Source organism: Cuculus canorus, chromosome 16 (genome assembly GCF_017976375.1).
Source record: "Cuculus canorus isolate bCucCan1 chromosome 16, bCucCan1.pri, whole genome shotgun sequence".
NCBI lineage: Eukaryota > Metazoa > Chordata > Aves > Cuculiformes > Cuculidae > Cuculus > Cuculus canorus.
In genome coordinates, this window is record NC_071416.1 from 2683053 (window position 1) to 2703302 (window position 20250).

Genomic DNA, 20250 nt, shown 5'->3' on the forward strand with positions numbered 1-20250 from the left:
ACACAATGTTACATCTGTACATTATCTTGGCATCAAAGGGAAAGTGTGACGTTGCTCTGGCTGCGCACGAAAGGAAGGACCACGCCTGCTTTGGGGAGAGAAGAGGTTATTATCAAAAGGTTACAGACAGCTCCTGGAAAGGAGAATGCGAAATAAGGATGGAGAGCACGGAACTGGGAGTGACAATGAGGTGCTGTGAAAGCAAATCTTCTCCTGGTCTTTTCATCTTCCCTCTTTATTAAAGCAGGGCGAGAGCAAGCCTCTCACGGCATGGACTTAGTTATTATTTGAAGGCAAGAGAACCTGCAGCTGTGATAGCTCGAGGGAGCTGGGGATTTTGTTTGGGGAGGAGACTAAATGAAACCTATCCACATACAAAGCTTGACTGCAGCGAGGCTCAAGGTTAAGCCAACACAGCTGCCTTACCCCAGATGGGTGTGTGCTGAGCTCCTCAGGGTGAAGAGACTTGTGCCACCTTCTCAGGTCCCCAAGGAGCCCAGCACCTCTCCCCCACGGGAGCCCAAGCACCCGAGCGCTTGGAGGGGACGTTTCCTGAAGGGCCATATGAGCTTGGGAAGATGCTGAGCCTTTGGTACCCAGGTCAAAGCAGGCTTGGCCAGAGGGAAGGTGCAAGGCACAGTGTGTGGAAACGAACCTGGAAAGAATAGGCAGGGAGCCCCCATCCCCCTGAGCCCCTCAGCCCTGCCTCCTGCCCTTCCTGCCTGCCCTCCCTCCCAGCAGGGCAGGGTGACGAGCTGCCAGGGGCCTTCCCCACGTCCTCCTCCTTTGCCCATGGAAGCAGATGACCAGTTCGTCCCCGTACGTGTCCCAGCGGTGCCCATGAGTGGCATCTGAGCCCTCTCCTTGCATGGGGTTGTCCTGACCAGCTGGGCAGCCCAGCAGAGCCAGCTGAGCTGCTGCCAGGCAGCTGGGCAGCCAGGAGCAGCCTGCCCTGCCTCCAGCCCCCCAGCTGCTGCCCAGGCAGCCCCCCTCAGTTTGCCAGATGCCAGCTCGCATTCCACTTCAAGCGTTCTCCCAGCCACGATGCTCCTGGGGCTTTCCATCAGTGCAAGGTCGGATGCACCCAAGGGCTGTTCTCTCTGCTCCAGAGAGCTGCAGTGTCTTCTCCTTTCTCTCCATCTCTTTCCTCACATCAGGGAAGAAGCACAGTGGGACAGTGGCCACAATGCCACCCAGCCAGATGTCCACATCCAGCCCTTGCTCTCCCTCGAAGCTCTTCCCACCAAAGCAGTGCAGCCAAGTTCCTCTCTGGCACTGTGTGTTCACCACGCGAATGCAAACAAACCCATCTCAGGGCTTTGCTGCTAAGTAGGAAAAACAGGGAGGGAGAAAATCTTCCAAGCCTGAAATTGGGCATAAATCCTGCTGGGGAGTTTCCGCAGGGAGTCAGTGGTGGACATTCCTTTTGGAGGAAACTCGTCCCAGCACAGGACCTGCAGGCTGATGCCTCCAGCCACCCTTTGGAGCTGCCAGCCACCCTTTGGAGCTGGCTGAGCTGGTACAGATGAGCTCGCAACTGGAGAGCAGCAAACCGCAGGGGATGTGCGTGTTGTCCCTTCTGCTGGAGGTTTCTTGCCTGTCTCATGGGAAGCCTGGAAGGCAAAAAGGCTCCTGCTGTCCTCTGAGCGGCCAAGGTCATTTCTGGGAGTCAGCACAGATGCCGGCTGCCACGTGGCTCGTGCCCACTGCACCATGGGGTAATTAGTTGGAAAGACAGTTGAGCGGCGTGGGAACCAGGCAAGGAAAGGAAGGAAAGAGCAGAGCCATGTCCAGACTGGGGCTTGGGGAGGATGCTCTTCTCTCAAGAGGTGTTTTCCATGCTCAGGTCTTCAGCTTCTGGAGTGATGAGGAGAGTTGTGCAGGTATGTGTGGGGCGAGAGGTGCAAGGGCGGGCCATGCTGGCTACCAAAACTATCTTGCTTGTGCATCAAGGCACTGCTGGCTCCCCCCTGGTGCCCCCACAGTGCCCCCAGCCATTCCTCCCCAGCCCTCCGCGGACAGATTGTGTTTGTTTCAGCTCAGCGCACTCATTAGATTAGAGTGGAAGAGTCGATCTGATCAAACTTGGGAACACAAAAATAAACGTGCTGGGTTCCAGCAGATGGAGGGAACAGCCTGGCAACTTGGGCGAGCAATGGCAGCGCCCCACAGCAAGCGCTGGCAGCAGCTGCTTCACAGCAGCCCTCGGCCACAGCCGCCCCACATCACGGGCTATGGGGCTCCTGCCCCATGGTGCAGCAGAGCAGGGTGTCAGCTGTGGCCTTGGGAGGGGGCTGTGGGTGACGGGGTGAGCACTGGGGGTGGGATCCCTGCCTGGTGTAGCACTTGAGGCTGTGGCTCAGGGCTATGTATTCTTCCAGTACTGAAAGGGGCTCCAGGAAATCTGTGGAGGAGCTCTGGATCAGGGAGCTGAGATAGGATAAGGGGGGGGCGGTTTTCAGATGAAAGAGGGGAGATTGAGATGAAATTTTAGGAGAAATGTTTTGCTGTGAGGGTGGGGAGCCCCTGGTCCAGGTTGCCCAGAGCAGTGGTGGCTGCCCCATCCCTGGAGGTGTTCCAGGCCAGGTTGGATGGGGCTTGGAGCAACCTGGTCCAGTGGGAGGTGTCCCTGCCCATGGCAGGGGGTGGGACTGGATGGGCTTTGATGTCCCTTCCAACCCAAACCATTCTATGATTCTGTGATTCTCCCCTTTGCTGCTCACTGCTTTTCTTCCCCTGAACCTTCCTGCAGTAGCCTGGGAGCTTCTCCCAGTGTCTCCAGTCTGCCGAGGACGGAGGTCCTGAGACTCCTCCAGCTCTCACTGCCGTTTACTGAGGCTGGGGATTTGCTAAGTGCTTCCATCATAAACATGAGCAGCGTGAACAGTGATTCCCCATCTCAAAGAAGAGCTCTGAGGACAGAGGTGAAGGGACCTGTGCGCTGCAGGACAGCTGCCAGATGAAAGTTTTATGGGGTATTTACTTTGCTGTGATGCTGAAGTACCTCTGGAGTTCAAGCAGTGCTGAAAGACATCTCCCCTGCACTTTCCAGCTCATTAACACCCGAATCCAGCCTGGCCCACACAAGCAGCAGTAGTGCCTCTCCGCTGGGGACCTTAAAGCTTCTGCACTAGCAGAGAAAGCCCCTCGCATTCTCAGGAGAGACCTGCCCTTGAGCCCTCATCCTTCCTTGGAAGGAGCCCGAGTCCTCCAGGTTGGTGGCACTGAGACTGCTCCCTGAAGTTTCCTGGCCACCATCCATCCCTTCCAGCGTTGAAGGAGGGACTCTGCAGTCAAGGTTTTGGCCAGTGGAACAGGAGCTGATTCTGCTGCTGGAGACACCTCCACTCTGCCCCTGCTGGGATGCTCCTGTTCACTGCTGTCTGCTCCTCCAATTTCAGACTCATTTTGCCTCTTAGGTTTGGAGCTGCCTGACTCCCAGGGCTCCTCCCAGCGCATTGAGGGCTGATTGTGCCTCAAACCTTCTCCTTAGTTAAATTTCTGGTGGCTTTCTGAGGGGTCCCTGGTCTGGGGGCTCCCATTGCCCTGGGATGGGAGGTACTGGTTACATCTCCTGCTGAGCTCAACGAGGCATCTGCCCAGGAGGGAAGGAGCTGACCACTCAGACCCCACAACCAGTGTCCTCAAGCACGGCTCCTGCTGGTTTTGTGCTCAAGGGAACTGGACTCCAGGACTCATCTTCTGCATGGATTTTAAGTCCTTTGTAGGTGGTTTCAGTAATCCTGGCCATGGCGATTCCAGTAGTTGTCCTCTATGGCTGGATTGTGGACTGGTGGTCCCCTGTTGTGTGCATCTTGCTACCCAGAGTGTGTGGATGATGAACCTTCAGGGAATGATGTTGCACAGACCAGGTGCTGTCTTTCAGAGTTCCACCCCTCTGATATGGATGCTCTCAGGGCTGCTCCGGCTCCTTATCTGCTTATGTGCTGGATGAAGAAGCCAAGTTGGATGGGCTTTGGGAGATACAAGCTCCATCCCTGGGTCTCCTCATGGTTCTCTGTGATCTCTTTGGCAAGTCATTGCTGCTCTGTGTCTCATCATACCTAGTTGCGAGACAGATGTGAGGCTCATCAAATGTACTGGAGAAGGTCTTCCTACTGGTGTCATGCAGTGGGCCAGAGCACTTACAGCAGGGATAATACAGCCCTGTCTGTAGTGTGCGGGGACAAACCTCATAGTGTCCCTGCCCATGGCAGGGGGGTTGGAACTGGTTGATCTTTAAGGTCTCTTCCAACCCAAACCATCCTATGCTCCTGCATCACCGTCCTCAGCCCACTGGGAAATGATGGGACTGGGATGAACCTTCCTGACTGCACTTCTCCAGCTGGGAAACCTCCTCCTACTGTCTTCTAGGTTTGCTTCAGAGTCTTGTGAACACGTGGGGCTGTCCAGGACACTGAAGGAAACTGTGTTTTAAAGATGACCAATGAAGGCGGTCCTGAACTTTGCTTTGTAGCAGGTGACCTGCTTGGGATCAGGCAGTCTCGGCTGCTTTCTCCATCCCAGCTGGGTTTTAGAGCCAGCAGAGAATGATTTGGGTGGTACAGGGATGGGAAGGCTCTGATTAGTGTCTGGGAATGGGGGAGCAAGGACTGAAACCTGTTGGAGATTGCTTTGGTCTTGAAGAAAAAGACAATGTGAGGAGACCAGTCCCCAGGCTGTGCTGGGAGAGTGTGGAGGTGGCCTGAGGTGGTGCAGCAGTTCGTGCTTTCTGATGGCCCGAGGGTCAAGTGACCACACTGGTGATGCAAGGATGTGGAAAGTCACGAAGGAGGGAAGTTGGGGCTGATGGGTCCACAGTGGGGAGAGGGATCTGCTCTGTGGCCGACAAGGCTGACCGCTTCCCAGTCTGCCTCTGCAGGAGTTGCAGGCCAGTGGCTCGCCTGGGCTCCTCCACTCTCCCTGCATCATGGATGGGACTCATCCAGAGGCTCTCGGCCAGCCTGGTGGTCACAGGCCCTATCTTTGCGGGGGTGGCCTGTGTCTGCTTGGCACCTGGGGCAAAGAGAGGACTTTTGAATTCTTCTGTCTTACCAACTCAATATCTTTTTCCTACCCAAATATCTTTTCCCCCCTTGCCAAGAAAGCTGTCTGATCAGCAGCAATTAACAAAGCAAACTGCAGGAGTTACCTTTATGTTGTATTCTGTGTGGTGTCTCTGAATGCCCTCAAGAAGAACGAACCAGATGTTTTGGGGGTTTCTGCCAGGCCATGACATGGGAGGTGCACAGAAGGGGCTGTGCTGGGCAGGCAGCGATGGTCTGGTCCAAACTCTGCTGAGCTTCCCCTGGGGCACACGTCCATATGTATGGTCTCTGCCAGCAGAAATCCTATTGCTGGTCAGCAGTCCAGGTGTGGGCTGTGGGACCTGCACTAGGGTGTCCCACCAAGGCTGGGAAACCTGGAGCTCAGCAGCTGATTGTGCCACTTGAACTGCAATAGGTCCTGCAAGCCTACAAGTTGGTGAAGGGTTTAGAGGGGAAGCCGTGTGAGGAGCAGCTGAAGTCACTTGGTCTGTTCAGCCTGAAGAGGAGACTGAGAGGACACCTCATTGCAGTCTGCAGCTTCCTCACATGGGCAGGAGGAGCAGGTGCTGAGCAACCAAGGGCAGGACCCGAGGGGATGGTGGGAAGCTGTGCCAGGAGAGGGTTAGGTTGGACATGAGGGAAGCATTCTTCACCTAGGGGCTGGTGGAGCACTGGAACAGCTCCCAGGGAAGCAGTCACGGCCCCAAGCCTGACAATGTTCAAGAAGGATTTGGCCAGTGCCGTGAGACCCACGGTGGGAATGTTGGGGTTCTGCTGTGCAGGGACAGGAATTGGACTTGATGATCCCTATGGGTCCCTTCTAACTCAAGAGATTCTATGATCCTAAGCCCCTCTGGCTGCCCAAGCTCTTTCAGTTGTTTGATCTAAGCGTTTCTTGCCTTGCTGCTGTTCAACAGCACATCCAGGAAAACTCTGGACTCAGATACTGCTTTCCCATCTGTCATCAATGATTCTCGTTTCATTTGCTTTTGGGGCTTCACCTTTTTAATCCAGCTGTCTCCCGCCTTACAAATGTTCTTTTCTCAATTACTTACACCAGGCTGCAGGGCTGTCTCCATTCATCTCAGGAGTACAATGAGGCTGTGCGCTCAGCCAGGGCTTCACCAGCTGAGTGCGGGAGAACCTGCGCCAGGAGCTGCCCTTGCGTGTCCGTCCCCACTAATGCCAACCAGATTGCACTGGCATGAGGTGTGGCTCCATCACCAACCACATCCCAGGTGGCTTCTGCCCGTGGGTCCTCCAGATGCAAACCTAGTGAGGGAATAGATTTCCCTCCTCAGCCTTCATCAGAGAATGGCCAAGACTTCTTATTTCCACCCTCTCCCCTGGTGCTGGGGATTATCCCTCAAGGGACATGAGGGAGAAAAGGTGCCTGGCTTTCTTGGAGGAGCAAGTTGGAGAGCAAGCAGCTTGTCTCTGCTTTGCCGCAGCAGCTGTTTAGCTCCTGTCCCATCCATAGGGCATGGCTTGGGGCTGGAGGTCACCCAGATGGTAATGGTGGTGGTGACTCTTCATGATTACCTCAGAAGTAGGAGCAGAGCTCTGCGAAGTACGTGTTGCCTCTGGCCCACAGAAAAAGGACATCACAGAGGAGGGAATCCAGTGTCAGCTTGGAGCTGAAGCGCAGTCAGAGCTGGTAGGTGCCAGATCTCTTACTGGAAGGAGGCATCATGGGGAGAGGTCCCACGCTACTCGAAGGTCTCCTGATGAAGTTTGTGCTGTCCTTGTTCTTGAACTTTTGGTCTCTTGGAGCCATCCCATGTCCTCTGCCCTGCCTTTCTCAGAGTTCCCCCATCTGCTGCCCTGAGATGGCTGCAGACACGGAAAGACAGGTCGTGTTTGAGGAGATGTGCTGAGCCGCTCTCAGGCACCAGGCGTGCCGCAGCCAGCTCTGCTGTGCTGCTCCCCAGACTAGTGACCAGCTCAGACCAGTCCTGCACCAAGGCTGCTTTATCCCCACTTCTTAATGCTCTTATCTTGAAGGCTCCCCTCAGATTAAAGCCCAGGCAAGCAGTCCCCTCCCTGGATTTATTGCAATGCAGTTTTCTTCCTCTAATCCGATCAGAGTGTAAGCTGCTCTTTTCAAAGTGCATGGGGAGGACAGATGTGCATGTCACTGGTGTGGTGAGCCAGGCTGACTGGAGGCAGAAGGAAGGTGCCCTGTTCTTTAGCTTGGTGGAACACGTAACCATTTTCATGGCTTGAAGCCCACTTCTTCTCTGAGCCTTTGAGAGTAGCTGTGTGGTGTCCCAATTGCATCAACAGTCATAAGGTGTAAGGTTTGCTTTGCAGAGGGGTGAGTTGCTCACTGTGCTGGGGTCTGTTGACCTTGCTGGACACCTTCATCAAGTTGGAGCCCAGCTTTTGGTCTCTGGCAACCATGGAGACCCTGGAATTAGGGAAATGGTGCTGCCCATTTCAACAGGACCTCAGCAAGTGTTTAGGTGATGTCTGAGGATTTGACCTCAGCAGTGTGACCACCACCCACTCATGGTGGATTGGTTGTTTCTTCTCCCAAGGACAAGACGAAATGGCATCAAGTTGTGCCAGAGGAGGTTTCTTTCACTGACAGAGTGGTGAAGCACTGGAACTGGTTGTCCAGGACAGTGGTGGAGTCTCCATCCCCAGAGGGGTTCAAAAACAGTGTGGCTGTGGCACCTGGGGACATGGTTTGGCAGGCACAGTGGGGCTGGGCTGACGGTTGGACTGGATGAGCTAAGAGGTCTTTTCCAAACTCTGTGATTCCTGATGAGCTCATGAGTCTATGGCCATGCTTGGAGCAGGACTGGAGAAGTCAGGGATGGACTGTTATCCCTGCTGAGTTCCTTCTTTGCTTCTGACTTTTGCTCTGCAGGGTAGCTGAGACCGCTCCTCTCTGTTCCTTGTGAGCGCTCTCCCAGCTCTTCTGATGGGTGCCCCATGGCTCAGCCCTGCCCAGTGTGTTTCCAGGGAAGGCAGAGGCATATGGGGATCCACGGAGGGCTGGAAGAGAGGAATTCCTGCAGGAGATACTGGGTATGGGTGTACTTTGAACCTGGCAGATGGGTGATGCATCTGGGACCTGGGTACTTTGGAGCAGGAACATCTCTGCTGGCTCCTTCCCTCACTGAGTGGGCCTGAAAGGACCTGGGGCTGGGGAAGAACTTTGTGACGGGAAAGGGACTGGGGTTAATCCATCCCTCCCTGAACTCACACTTGTCTTTGCCCTTCTCAGCCCAAGGAGCCCGGTGAGCACGGTCACAGAGCTGCCACCTGGCTCTGCCCACCCTCCAGCCAGCACATGGACCACCAGCGTCATCCAGTTCGCGAATGACTGCAGCGTCCTGCAGAAGAGCCGCCTCGGAGTGCAGCGTCTGGACTGTGAGTGCTCCGGGAGCCACAGGCAGGGCAGGGCCTGAGGCAGGACCCCTGCGGGGTCATGGTTCTGCTCCGTGGGGTTTCCTTGGTGCCAAAGGCAAGAGGAGCCTGGGGGTGCTGGAAAGTGAGCTTCTCTCTTGGGATCCTGTTGCCCTGCAAGGCAAGAAGAGATCCTGAGTGCTGGGCAGCAGCGAAGGAGGAGAGGTACTGCTGGTAGGGGAAGGGGAGACATGGACATCCAGATGAGCTGCTATGAGATGCTGGTGTGGTCCCCAGTGGCATGGGAGACTCTTTCAGGGGGGATGGGGGGTGATGGTCTCGGCTCTGGGTGATGCCTGTGATGCTGGGCAGTGACTGGGGGAATGCCAGTGCATCCAGGCTTCTGCTGTGACTGTGGCACAGAACCTATGGATAACAGAGCAGCCACGAGCCAAGTGTCCAGCAGAGCCAGGACACACCTACACGATCCGGCTGTAGGTGCAGTGGGGCTGCCCCTCACCATGGTTTGCGCTCCGCTGTTAGCCCATGACTATGAGTTTTGCTACACATGTTGTGGTCCCCAAGGTCCTTGAGTCGCTGTGGGCTTGGTGGACAAGTGGAAGATGCATATACTTGAACCCTCTGGCAAGCCGGAGAAGGAGGCTTCTGCAGGGAATGGGTGCAGCCCTTTCAAGCACGTGGAAAGCCTATGATTCTCGCCCGAGGCAAGGGATGAGCTTGTGCAAAGGACAGGGCTCTGGACTCAAGCAGTGCTGTGGTGGATGCTAAGGTCTATTGGGAAGGAGCTTGTTCTACAAGCAGCAGACGTTTGAGAGGCAGTGAATAGGCAGGGCAGACCTACGGAAGGATAAATCACATGCCTTCCTTGTGTCAGGAATAATCTCCTGCCATCTCCTAGGATGTGACACGGGCTCCATCAGCAACTCAGACAAGCTCAAACATTCAAAAGGTCTTGATCTGGCCTCCCAAAGAGAGAAGGTGGTCATAAAATCCAATAAGCATCAAGAACATGGCAGGGGATTTTCCTTCAAAGCCCTGGAGCCTGGGTCAATAGAAAGAAGCTGTGGTCCCCAAGGGGTGGGGACAGTGCAGAGACTGCTGTGGGTGCTCTTTTCTGGCCCTGACACCACTTAGAAGTAAATAATGGCTTCTCCAAAGAGCACGGGCTGCCAGGGAGTGCACGACCCTCACAGCATGTGGCTTTCTCAGTACAGCAGCTACCAAAACCCTTCTTTGAATTGTCGTAGGAAAATCCATGTTTTTTTATCAACCAAGCTAATCTTTTTGTCCACCCACTGGGCCAATAAAAGCATTTACTTGCAGTCTTCTGGGGTCATTGAGAAGGAAGAGGCATGTGATTTTCTGCGGGCTGTCATACAAGGAGGTTTGTCCTTGACATCAGGGCTCTGGCAAGTGATTGCAGAGACCTCAAGGGTTGCCCTTGAGCCATAACAATGCCGTGCAGCTCCAGACCTGGGGAAGAGTGGCTGGAAAGCTGCCCAGCGGGAAAGACCTGGGGGATGCTGGTCAACAGTGGCTGAACGTGAGCCAGCAGTGGCCCAGGTGGGCAAGAAGGACAACAGCCTTCTGGCTGGGGTCAGCCATGGGGTGGGCAGCAGGAGCAGGGAAGGGATCGTCCTCCTGTGCTCGGTGCTGGTGAGGCCACACCTCGAATCCTGGGTTCCGTTTTGGGCCTCTCACTCCAGGAAAGACATTGAGGGGCTGGAGCGTGTCTGGAGAAAGGAACGGAGCTGGGGAAGGGTCTGGAGAACAGGGGTTGTGGGAGCAGCTGAGGGCCCTGGGGCTGTTTAATCTGGAGAAGAGGAGGCTGAGGGGAGACCTCATCACTGTCTGCAGCTCCTGGAAAGGAGGTTGTGAGTGGTGAGGTGGATGCTGGGCTCTGCTCCCAAATAACAAGAGGTAAGGTGAGAGGAAATGGCCTCAAGTAGGTTTAGATTGGATATTAGGAAAAATGTCTTCACTGGAAGGGTTGTCTACCGCTGGAAGAGGCTGCCCAGAGCAGTGGTGGGGTCACCATCCCTGGAGGGATTTCAGAGTGGGTGGACAAGATACGGTTTAGTAGTGGACAGGTACGGTTCGACTCGATTATCTCAAAGGTGTTTTCCAGCGAAATGGTTCTCTGTGTTTCTGAGAAGCAGATTTCAGGGTGAGGACAGAGGTCGGGCATGCATGATTGGAGAGATGGGCTCTGCGCCACAAATGGCCGCTGTGTTGGACTGAGGACTGAAGTCATGCACAACCACAACCTCATCCCCTTCTCCACTGCAGGAAACACTTCCTCCAGCCTTCCTCCTGCACAGCACACGCACAAACAGCAAACCCTTCCAACGCAAACTGAGCACGTGTCTGGGTGATGATTGAGACACAGCGACGCTCCAGGCAGCTCCCACACACTGTAGTGCCAAGGACAGGGAAAGGGCCAGAAGGAAATGAAATCAGGTGGGCTTGGGTATTTCCTAGATGTGACAGCTAGGGAAGGATGAGTGAGACAAAGCTTGGGGTCTGATTTAGGAAGGGAGACCTGAGAGCAAATGGACACAGTCTGCACAGGGCGCAAAGTTGATTGGTTGCACAGGAATCAGTGAAGTGGAAGTGTAGCCCTCCCAGAGAAGGGCTACAAGGATGATCCGAGGGCTGGAGCACGTCCCATATGAGGACAGGCTGAGAGGGTTGGGGTTGTTCAGCCTGGAGAAGAGAAGGCTCCGAGGAGACCTTATAGCAACATAAAGCTGGGGTGGGACTTTTTATAAAGGTACATAGTGATAGGACGAGGGGAATAGCTTTAAATTGGAGAGGAGCAAATTTAGACTAGACGTAAGGAGGAATTTCTTCACAATGAAGGTGAGGAGGCCCTGGCCCAAGTTGCCCACAGCAGCGGTGCCCCATCCCTGGAGGTATTCCAGGCCAGGCTGGATGGGACTTGGAGCAACCGGATCCAGTGGGAGGTGTCCCTGCCCGTGGCAGGGAGTGGAACTGGATGGGCTTTGCGGTCCCTTCTAACTCAAACCTTTCTATGTTTCTATGCCCTTAGCATCGGAAAACCACTGGGAACACCACTGAGTTCTGGGAGACCTCTGCACCAGCGGGACTGCGCTCTCCTGTGGGACCCGTGGGGCACAGTGAGAGCAGCAGCCCTGGTCTGAGAGCCGTGGGCAGCAGGAGCAGGGCCCTCACTGCTTGGCCTTCGCCACTCCCTGGCAATCTCTCATCTGTCTCTTCTCCTTAATTGCAGTTGCTTGATTTCTCTCTGGGTTCCTTTTTTTTCCGTAGGTGACACATGTTTGGTTCGAAGCTCTTAATTACCTCTTGGGATGCATTTCATTTATTCATTGAGACAGAAGTTGGAGTTGTCGGGTTTCTTTTATTTTGTTATATTTAGTTTCCTTCTTTTTTCCCTTCTCTATTTTGTAAGGAAGGGGTAAGGGAAAAAAAATCCACATCTACCTCCAGTGTGTGTGTGTGTCCATCCTCTCTCCTCTGTACCTCCCAGGTGCTGGGGAGGAACAGTCCTCCCTGGCAGTCTGTTGGCACGCTGTAGCTCCTTGGAAACTGGAAGGTGAACGGCTGTGCCGGTGCCAAGCCCAGCTCCCACACTGCTGCCATAGGAGCTGCTGGAAGGCGAGAGCCGCATGCCAGGTGCTCTGGCACAGGGCAGGAGTGCTTGAGGTGGGAGGCTTTCTGTGCCCAGTTAATCACGGTCCTGCCTGCCGTGGGCTGAGCAGGCAGAGGGGACACACCGTGCCTCTGGAGCTGCCCTCAGCCCTGCCTGGAACACTGGGGAAGCTGTGAAATGAGGGCAGAGACAAGCATGGTTCTTCCTTGCTGACCTGGATTTGAGAGGAGAAAAGTCCTGAAGGTGTCTTTGCTCATGTTTCTGAGAGGCTGGAGGGTCAGGGCCAAGGAAGTGTGCACAGGACATGCTCTTGCCTTGCTGTGCAAGGGGAAGATGTCAACTACACTGTGGTGGTGGACTCTGCTTGGCTGTGAGTTGCTCCAGCATAGGAAAGTTCTGCAGAGGAATCTGGACAGGCTGGATTGATGGGCTGAGGCCAACTGTATGAGGTTTAACAAAGCCAAGTGCTTTGAGTCCTGCACTTGGGTCACAACAGCCCCACACAATGGTCCAGACTTGGGAAAGAGCAGCTGGAAAGCTTCCAAAAGAGAAGAAGAGTTGCTGATCAACAGCAGCTCAACTCAAGCCAGCAGTGGCCCAGGTGGGCAAGAAGGCTACCAGCCTCCTGGCTGGGATCAGCCATGGGGTGGGCAGCAGGAACAGGGAAGGGATAGTCTCCCTGCACTTGGCACTGGTGAGGCCACACCTCGAATCCTGGGTTCAGTTTTGGGCCCCTCACTCCAGGAAAGACATTGAGGGGCTGAAGCGCATCTGGAGAAGGGAATGGAGCTGGGGAAGGGTCTGGAGAACGGGTTGTGGGAGCGGCTGAGGGCCCTGGGGCTTTTTAATCTGGAGAAGAGGAGGCTGAGGGGAGACCTCATCACTGTCTGCAGCTCCTGAAAGGAGGTTGTGGGGAGGTGAGTGCTGGGCTCTGCTCCCAAGGGACAAGGACGAGAGGAAATTGCCTCAAGGTTTAGGTTGGATATTGGGAAAAAATCTTTGCTGACAGATGTGTGAAGCACTGGGACTGGTTGCCCAGGGCAGTGATGGATTCCCCAAGACCGTGTGGCCATGGCACTTGGGGACATGGTTTGGCAGGCATGGTGGAGCGGGGCTGACAGTTGGACTGGATGGGCAGTAGGTCTTTTCCAACCGTAACGATTGTATTGTTCTATGAATCCACAGTGGCTGCACACCACGTTGGTCCACAGGTGGGGGTCCCAGCATGTAGCAAGTGATGTCCCAGGAGGGTGACAGAGCTAGGTTCAGCCTGGCTAGGAAGCCACATAGCTGCCCTGCTGGATGGGCTTCCTGCATCCTTTACAGCATGGGCAGGCAGTGGGCGGGCATCCAGGGTGATGATTCAGTGATGCTTGGGAGGGAGGAGCAGTAGGCATCCCCCTGTTGCCAGAACTGCACTTCCCACTGGGAAGGACACATCAGAGGAGTGGAACACAGTGGTGGGATGCATGGTGCTTCATTGGTACAAGCCACCTCTGGGTGCCTGTGCCCTCTCATATTGTGGGGAAGACTAGGAATGCAAGGTCAGACTATCCTTGCACCTTCTCTCAGCACAAGGTGCCCCTCCATCACCAAGCAAGGCTCTACCTCTGGCTGGGTTTTCTGTCAGTAACATTCTTCTGGCTTGGAGAAGACACTTGTGCTTGCCCACTCCCAGCTAAGTACTTCGTGAGCAAACTTTGGCATGACAACTGCATGGAGATGGAGCCACTGAGAAGGACCCAGAGCTGCTGTCCTCCATCTGCTCACTGTATGCCAAGGTGGCCAAACCCCTTCTGGCACCCATCTGAGAGTGGCTGGATGCTTCAGCACCTTCAAAAGTAGGATGTCACTCATGGCTGTCTTAAGCAGGGACCTTCTTGAAGTTTCTGCACAAGGTGCTCAGTGAAACCTGTCTTCAGAAAGGGGATTTGGGTCCTCATCATGAGTCAAGATTTCTGCTTCCATAACCCTTCTTGAAAGCACCAGAAAACACAGGTGTGACTGCCTGTCTCTTGCCGTATGTGTTGTTGGGGCTCTGGTCTCACTTTGCATTTGCGTTTCAGCTTGGAACCCAAACAACCCCTTCCACTAGAGACGTGCCTGTGTCACAGTAACCCTCCTGCTGCCTATTGATCATTGAGAAACTGATAAGCTGAATGAATTGAAAGGAGAAAGGCTTGCACTAGAAGCCTCCATCTCTTTGCTACCTTGTGTCTGCAGACAGAGTCCTCTGGGATGGCTGCTCTCCGTGCTGGATAATTGTATAAACCACCTCGTGCTCTGACTTTGGGTCTGGAGGTGAAAAGGAGCTCAAATTAGGTGAGCAGGGATGTGTTTGTTCTGCTCCTGTAAAAATTCACTGGTGGGGCTGGAGGGAGCTGCTGGCCTGCAGGAAAGGGACAGCAAAGCCTTTGTGCATTGTGGGAGGGCATCTGAAATTAAAAATTAAAGGGTGAAACTGATTGAAGGTCCCAGAGCTCTGAAAAGAGGCAGCTGAGGGCTTCTCACTCTTAATTCCCTTCTTTTGTGTGTTGGAGTGAAGCTTAATCTAAGGCTCCAACATTGCTTCTTACTTGTGCTGCAGACAGAGCCGGTGAACGGGAGCAGGGCTTGGTCCAAAGTCTGGGTCCAGTGTTTTCAGGAAGGACTAGGGACCTGCTCCCCTACCAAGCCTTGTTTCCTTGAGTACAGAAGGAGGCGGTGGTACAGGATGGGATGGCGAGTATTTACTGCGTTCAGTCCAACACCTGGCCTGTGCTCTCTAGGTTTCCTCCTGAGAGAGGACTGTAGTCCCTGAGCGTATCTGTAACAAAACATCGTCGTGAATCTGTCTTTCCCAAAGTGTTTGGCACATCCTGGAGCAGAGGTGTTTCTGCAGGGCTAAGGGTCACCTGTGGGGTTGCTTTGAACTGATGTTCAGCCTGGAGAAATTCTGGCACTGGACAATATGAATAACACAGAACAATGAAACCAAGCGTGTGACTTGCAGGCTCCAGCCCTTCTTTCAAAGGGAAGAGGTCTACCTGTTTGCAGAGTCAGATTCCCCATCCGCACGTGATGAGCTTGTGGGATTGTCTAGGGTTTTAAATGCCATAGGCCACTGGTGGAGATATCAGCACTCCTTTTGGAATAGAGATTGAATAAAAGCAAAGGACAGATTTAAGGCTTGGTGTTTGTTGCCCCAGGCCACATTTTCAAAGTAGTGTTGGTGCCCAGACCTCTGCAGATCCATCTTCTCCCTGGCACAGATGTAGAGTACACTTTCTTCCCTGTGGGGAAAACCCACAGACACCGATTGGAGCTGATAGATGAGGAGCCTAAGAGCTGCCTGGCTACCTTCCTTGTTGAACAGCAACGCAGACAGCCGATGGACCTGGGCTGTGTGTAGGCAAAAGAGAAATCTATGGAAGGACAGATCACCAGGTGGATGGAGGGAGAGATGGTTTGTTCTAAAAAGCTGGGTTGAATCAGTTTGGAGAGGTGACTGGATGAATGCCGTGGTGGGGAGCACGGGACTGAAGAGGCAGGGCTAGCTTGGCCAGGGGCAGGTGGATCTGGCACCTCCCGACCCCACACATCCCTGTGGTGCTTTTTGTCAGAAGCTTTGGTGCATTGAATCCACCCTCAGGTCCCTGCCCCAGCAATGGCTCTCTGCTGCCGGGGTTGCTGTCCCTTGGTTTTAGGGCTTTCTGGTTTTATTCCTTCCTTTCTCCTCCTACGTTCCAGTCAGTATGAACTCTGCCATTAGGAACAAGTGGTCTGGACGAAGAGTGCAGGCATTTTTCTGTCCCTTGTGAGAGCCCTCCACAGAGCACTACTTCCCTCACTCCATCCCCATCTACCTGGTTTCCAAGGACCTAGAGGAAGAGTCACGGCTTTTTGACACAGCATAGCTTCCTCCTGAGAGGCTCCTGGTCCATACGGGCTCTTTCTAGAGGCAGCCCAATGCACACGTAGTTAATCTAAGCTCTACAGTACTCCTGTCCCCTTCATCACCCAGAGGCTGAACCTCTGCAAGGGCTTGTCACCTGTAAAGAACCCTGTGGACACTATCCTGGACTTCCACACCCCATCAGTCACTGAACCTCTGTGCGAAGAAGCACAAACCAACCTCTGTCCCCCTGCAGAGTGGAGGCAAACATTGAGGAAGGTGGCTTCCACAAATTTGCTGACGGGGGAACTTGTGCACCTGCAAACATGGGAGTCTGGAGTCCTCAGCACAGGAAGGACGTGGGTGTGTTGGAGCGAGTCCAGAGGAGGCCACGGAGATGATCTGATGGCTGAAGCATCTCCTGTATGAGGAAAAGCTGAGAGAGCTGGGGTTGTTCAGCCTGGAGAAGAGAAGGCTGCAGAGAGACCTTAAAGCAGCTTCCAGGACTGAAAGGGGCTCCAGGAAAGCTGGGGAGGGGCTCTGGATCAGGGAGGGCAGGGACAGGATGACGGGAAAGGGTTTTCAGCTGAAAGAGAGGAGATTGAGATGAGATCTTAGGAAGAAATGTTTCCTGTGAGGGTGGGGAGGCCCTGGCCCAGGCTGCCCAGAGCAGTGGTGGCTGCCCCATCCCTGGAGGGCTTCCAGGCCAGGTTGGATGGGGCTTGGAGCAACTGGATCCAGTGGGAGGTGTCCCTGCCCATGGCAGGGGCTGGAACTGGATGGGCTTTGATGTCCCTTCCAACCCAAACTGTTCTGTGATAATATGAGGATTGTTTTGCTGCAGATTCCCCAAAGCAGCCGTGCTGTTTGTCTGGCAAGAGAACCTTCTGCTGGGGGTGTGAAGCGGGTGCTGGGTGTTGGAGATGTGCACATGTGGAGATATATCTCTGGGTTGGGAATCGTGAGGAACCTGAAGAGCTCGCAGTGCAAAATCACTTCTCCAGGAAAGGGGCAGCCACGTTCCAAGGGGCTCAGGGCACAGCACCCTGCACTGACCAGGCAGAAAGCAGCAGCTTCCCAACATCCTGTGCCACAAAGGGAATAAATGCAGTCCAGTTTTCTCCCAACCAGGGTCCTCCAACTGATCTGAAAGAAAGCACGGTCCCTTCACATTGCCTGTTCCTCACTGAGGCACTCACCCCATCCCAGAACTGCTCTGGCCCTCGCTGCGAAGGGGCTGCAGCCACACACCAGGAGCTCTTTCCTCCCACTGTTTCTCATGGCTCTCGTTGTGCTGCCAGACAGCCTCTGCAGACCTGGAAGCCTTCTTCCCTTTGTCTTCTCCTCCTTTCCTCCCTCTTCTCAGGTTTGAAGAGAGAGCTTAGCTGGGGCTGTCTGTGCCAGAAACCAGCACAGGAGAATGGGAAGGGACAGTTCCTGCTCGGAGCCAGGCTGCCTGCTAGGGATGCTTTAGCTTTATCTACAGAGCCAGGCTCTCCCGGGGCTAGTTCCAGGAGCTGCCTTGGGCAGAAGAAGGTGCCAGTGCTGTTCTGGACCCCTTTGTTCTCTCTCCAGAGTGGTTGTTTTCCTTCCAAACAGCACTGCAGCACTCGAATGAGAAGGGATTTGCAATGCAGAGAAAAAAACCTCCCACCCACCACTCAGCAGCGTGTGGGCTGAGAGCAGAGCTGGGAGCAGCTGTGCCACTTTGCTTTAACCGCTTGGACTCACCAGCCCTCCTGCTCGTGCCCTCTGTGCTCCACTGCCTTACAGCGTGTTCTTGGCCAGCTCCTGCCTCCAGGACCTTGAGCCTGCCAGGTGGACTTAGGACTGTCCTCCTGAGACCCTCTGAGGAGGGGGGGAGTGCTGCCCAGGGACCACGGAGATAATGATACTCTGCTCTCAGCTGGGTTGGGGCTTGCTGCCTCCTTGCAACAGGCTTTATTTTCCCTGGGACAGGGCTGCTGGCTTCTATTTGTGCCTTCACTGGAGTCCTGGGGTAGAAGCAGATACGAGACAGTGAGATCTTTGTGTGTGTGATCCAGCAGATCAGTGTGTTACGAGAGAAAGTGGGTGAATGCTTTGGCAATGGGGCACCAGCAAGAGGGCCTGGAGGACTCCAAGATGTCACAGGGTAGTCCTGCACCAGAAGGGAGGACACCGCTCTTGGTCTCCACAGGTCTGGGCATGCTTTCTTGCTGGGAGAATGAGGATGGCTGTCGGAGGCTGGTTTTGAAGGGACAGTGTGTGCTTGGTCTTAGCTGTCCCCCGCACTGGGTTGGCAGAAATTCAAGGAGGCTCCGTGGGAGGGGACACCATCCCCAGATTTGGAAACCAGTGCTGACCACATGGCCTCTGCTAGGAAGGCTACCATGCTTTTTTCTTCCTGATGAAGCTTCAGAGTCACCTACAAAGAAAGGCAATGCCCTGCCACGCACTGAGAAGCTATTTGTGCCCTTCTCAGGCAAGATTTGGGCGATCCCAAGGTCAACTGTTCATTGGGGGTATCATGAGGGACATCTCAGTGCTGCTGCTTTGTACTTTGGGCTGCTGACCTTGCCTCCAGTCTGGAAAAAGTGGACTGTAGTGGCTTATATTGCTTCCCTCTAGACTGAGGATGCACCTCAAAGTGCTGTAGTTGCTCGTCTCCAGGTGTCCCTGATCCTGGGTGGCACAGAGTTACATTTGCAATGCTGACTGAAGAGCTCCAAACCACATCCCCATCTCTCCTCCCATCTTCTTTCCCAAATGAAGGCAGGGCCTGAATCCCATCTCTGGGCAGTGAGAATACTTCCCTTTCCTGAGATGTCATGCTGTCACCTTGAAGAGTCAGAGCATGGCCCACAAGGAACCCACTGGTGGCAGCTGGGAGCACTGGAGTCCCAGCTGCTGAAGACACTGAAGGAAGCAACCCATACCATAAGAGCTGAGGGGGTTTATCTTCTAGGAGCTAAAGGGACTTCCACTGCTCCCGTCTTGGTTTGCAAACAGACATTGGGTTGCTTTTGCCCCTCTGTACAGGGTGTGCTTGTTTCTGGGGGAGCTGGGAAGAGGGCAGCTGGAGCTGTGGTGGCTCAGCATCAGGGTCGGCATGGCTGTGCTGTGGGAGATGCCATCCAGCATCCTGCAGGGAGACGGTTCCTCCTTGAGAAGCTCTGCCCTGAACAGGCAGGTGATGCGCTGGGGATGAGAGGGGAGAGGGGATAGTCTGAGAGCGATGGGTTTTGGCAGAGTAAAAGGGAGAAAGAAGCTCTGTGCCCTACCCAAGGCAGGGTCACAGGGGGGAGGAGTTGCTCTGGCTTGCAAGGGGTGGCAGCAGACCCCTCATTCTCTTGCGAGCTGGGACCACCTAGGACCTCACTGAAGGGATGTGTTTTCTTGCTTAGAGCACAACTGTCAGTGGAAAAGTCTCTGCACAGGCTTTAGTGCTCAGAAACACTGTGGGCTGGGACATTTTGGGGAAGATTTTTAGATGCAGCAAAGAAATTTGGCAGCTTGGAAGCAATCTAATCATCCTCCTCCCATATGCTTGGTTCTATTTAAAAGGGAGCATGTACCCGATTCCTTCCGACCAGCACGGTGACATTTCCAGAGTGCGCTTGGAAATAAATTTGGCATCCGCTGTCAAAATCTCAGATTGAACCCTGTGCAGCTAATTTGGGCTCTGAATGCCTTTGCCTCTGCAGGGCACCTTTCCCTGCTGACAGATCCCAAAGGCAGACATGGCAGGGCTTGTTTCCTGCGGTGGGATGGTGCAGGACCAGCTGGGCTTCAGGGCTGAAGGGCACAAGCCACTGGCTGGTGGCTCAAGCCCCTTTTCAACATGTGCTCAAGATGAGGAGGCAATCCTGGATGGGTGGTAGCTGTGTGCCTGGCTTTCCCAGCTCATTCCCTTCCCAGCATGGAGGCAGGAGGAGCTGTGAGTGCTTGGACTTGTCCTGCCAGCCTCCCTGGAGAAACAGGATAGTCTCCTTCTCCTTACTCACTAACAGAAGACCTGTCTTCTGCTCTCCAGAAACCTCTCTGAAAACAGTCCTGGTCCCTCCCAGCCAACGCCCTGCCTGGTGTGGGGCTGACAACCAGTGGAAGAGCATTTATGTTCTGGCTCATCTTCCTCCTCCTACTCCACCCCAGCTGCCTGAAGGTTCAAGACGATGCCCCAGCAGGGTGGGAGCAATATCACGTGTGGCAGCACTGCCCCACACTGTGCTGGGGGCTGTGCGCAGGTGTAATGAAGCCCATCTCCCCCTGACCACAGGTGAAAACTGGCACAAAAAATTCACCGGTTCAGCATGAGGCAGCAGTGGCCCAGAAGG

At 54.4% G+C, this 20250-nt stretch overlaps 1 protein-coding gene across 5 annotated transcripts in view; it reads left to right on the forward strand.

Moving 5' to 3' along the window:
- DLGAP4 (DLG associated protein 4) overlaps positions 1-20250 on the forward strand; it is a 191168-nt gene that overhangs the window by 22151 nt on the left and 148767 nt on the right. For 4 of the 5 annotated variants that reach the window (XM_054081903.1, XM_054081899.1, XM_054081902.1 and 1 more), the window contains exon 2: positions 8284-8429. The gene's annotated coding sequence lies outside the window, so the exon portion shown is untranslated. Of the gene's footprint in view, positions 1-8283; positions 8430-8502; positions 8631-20250 lie in introns of those variants that run through there. The other variant, XM_054081901.1, reaches the window with a different exon arrangement.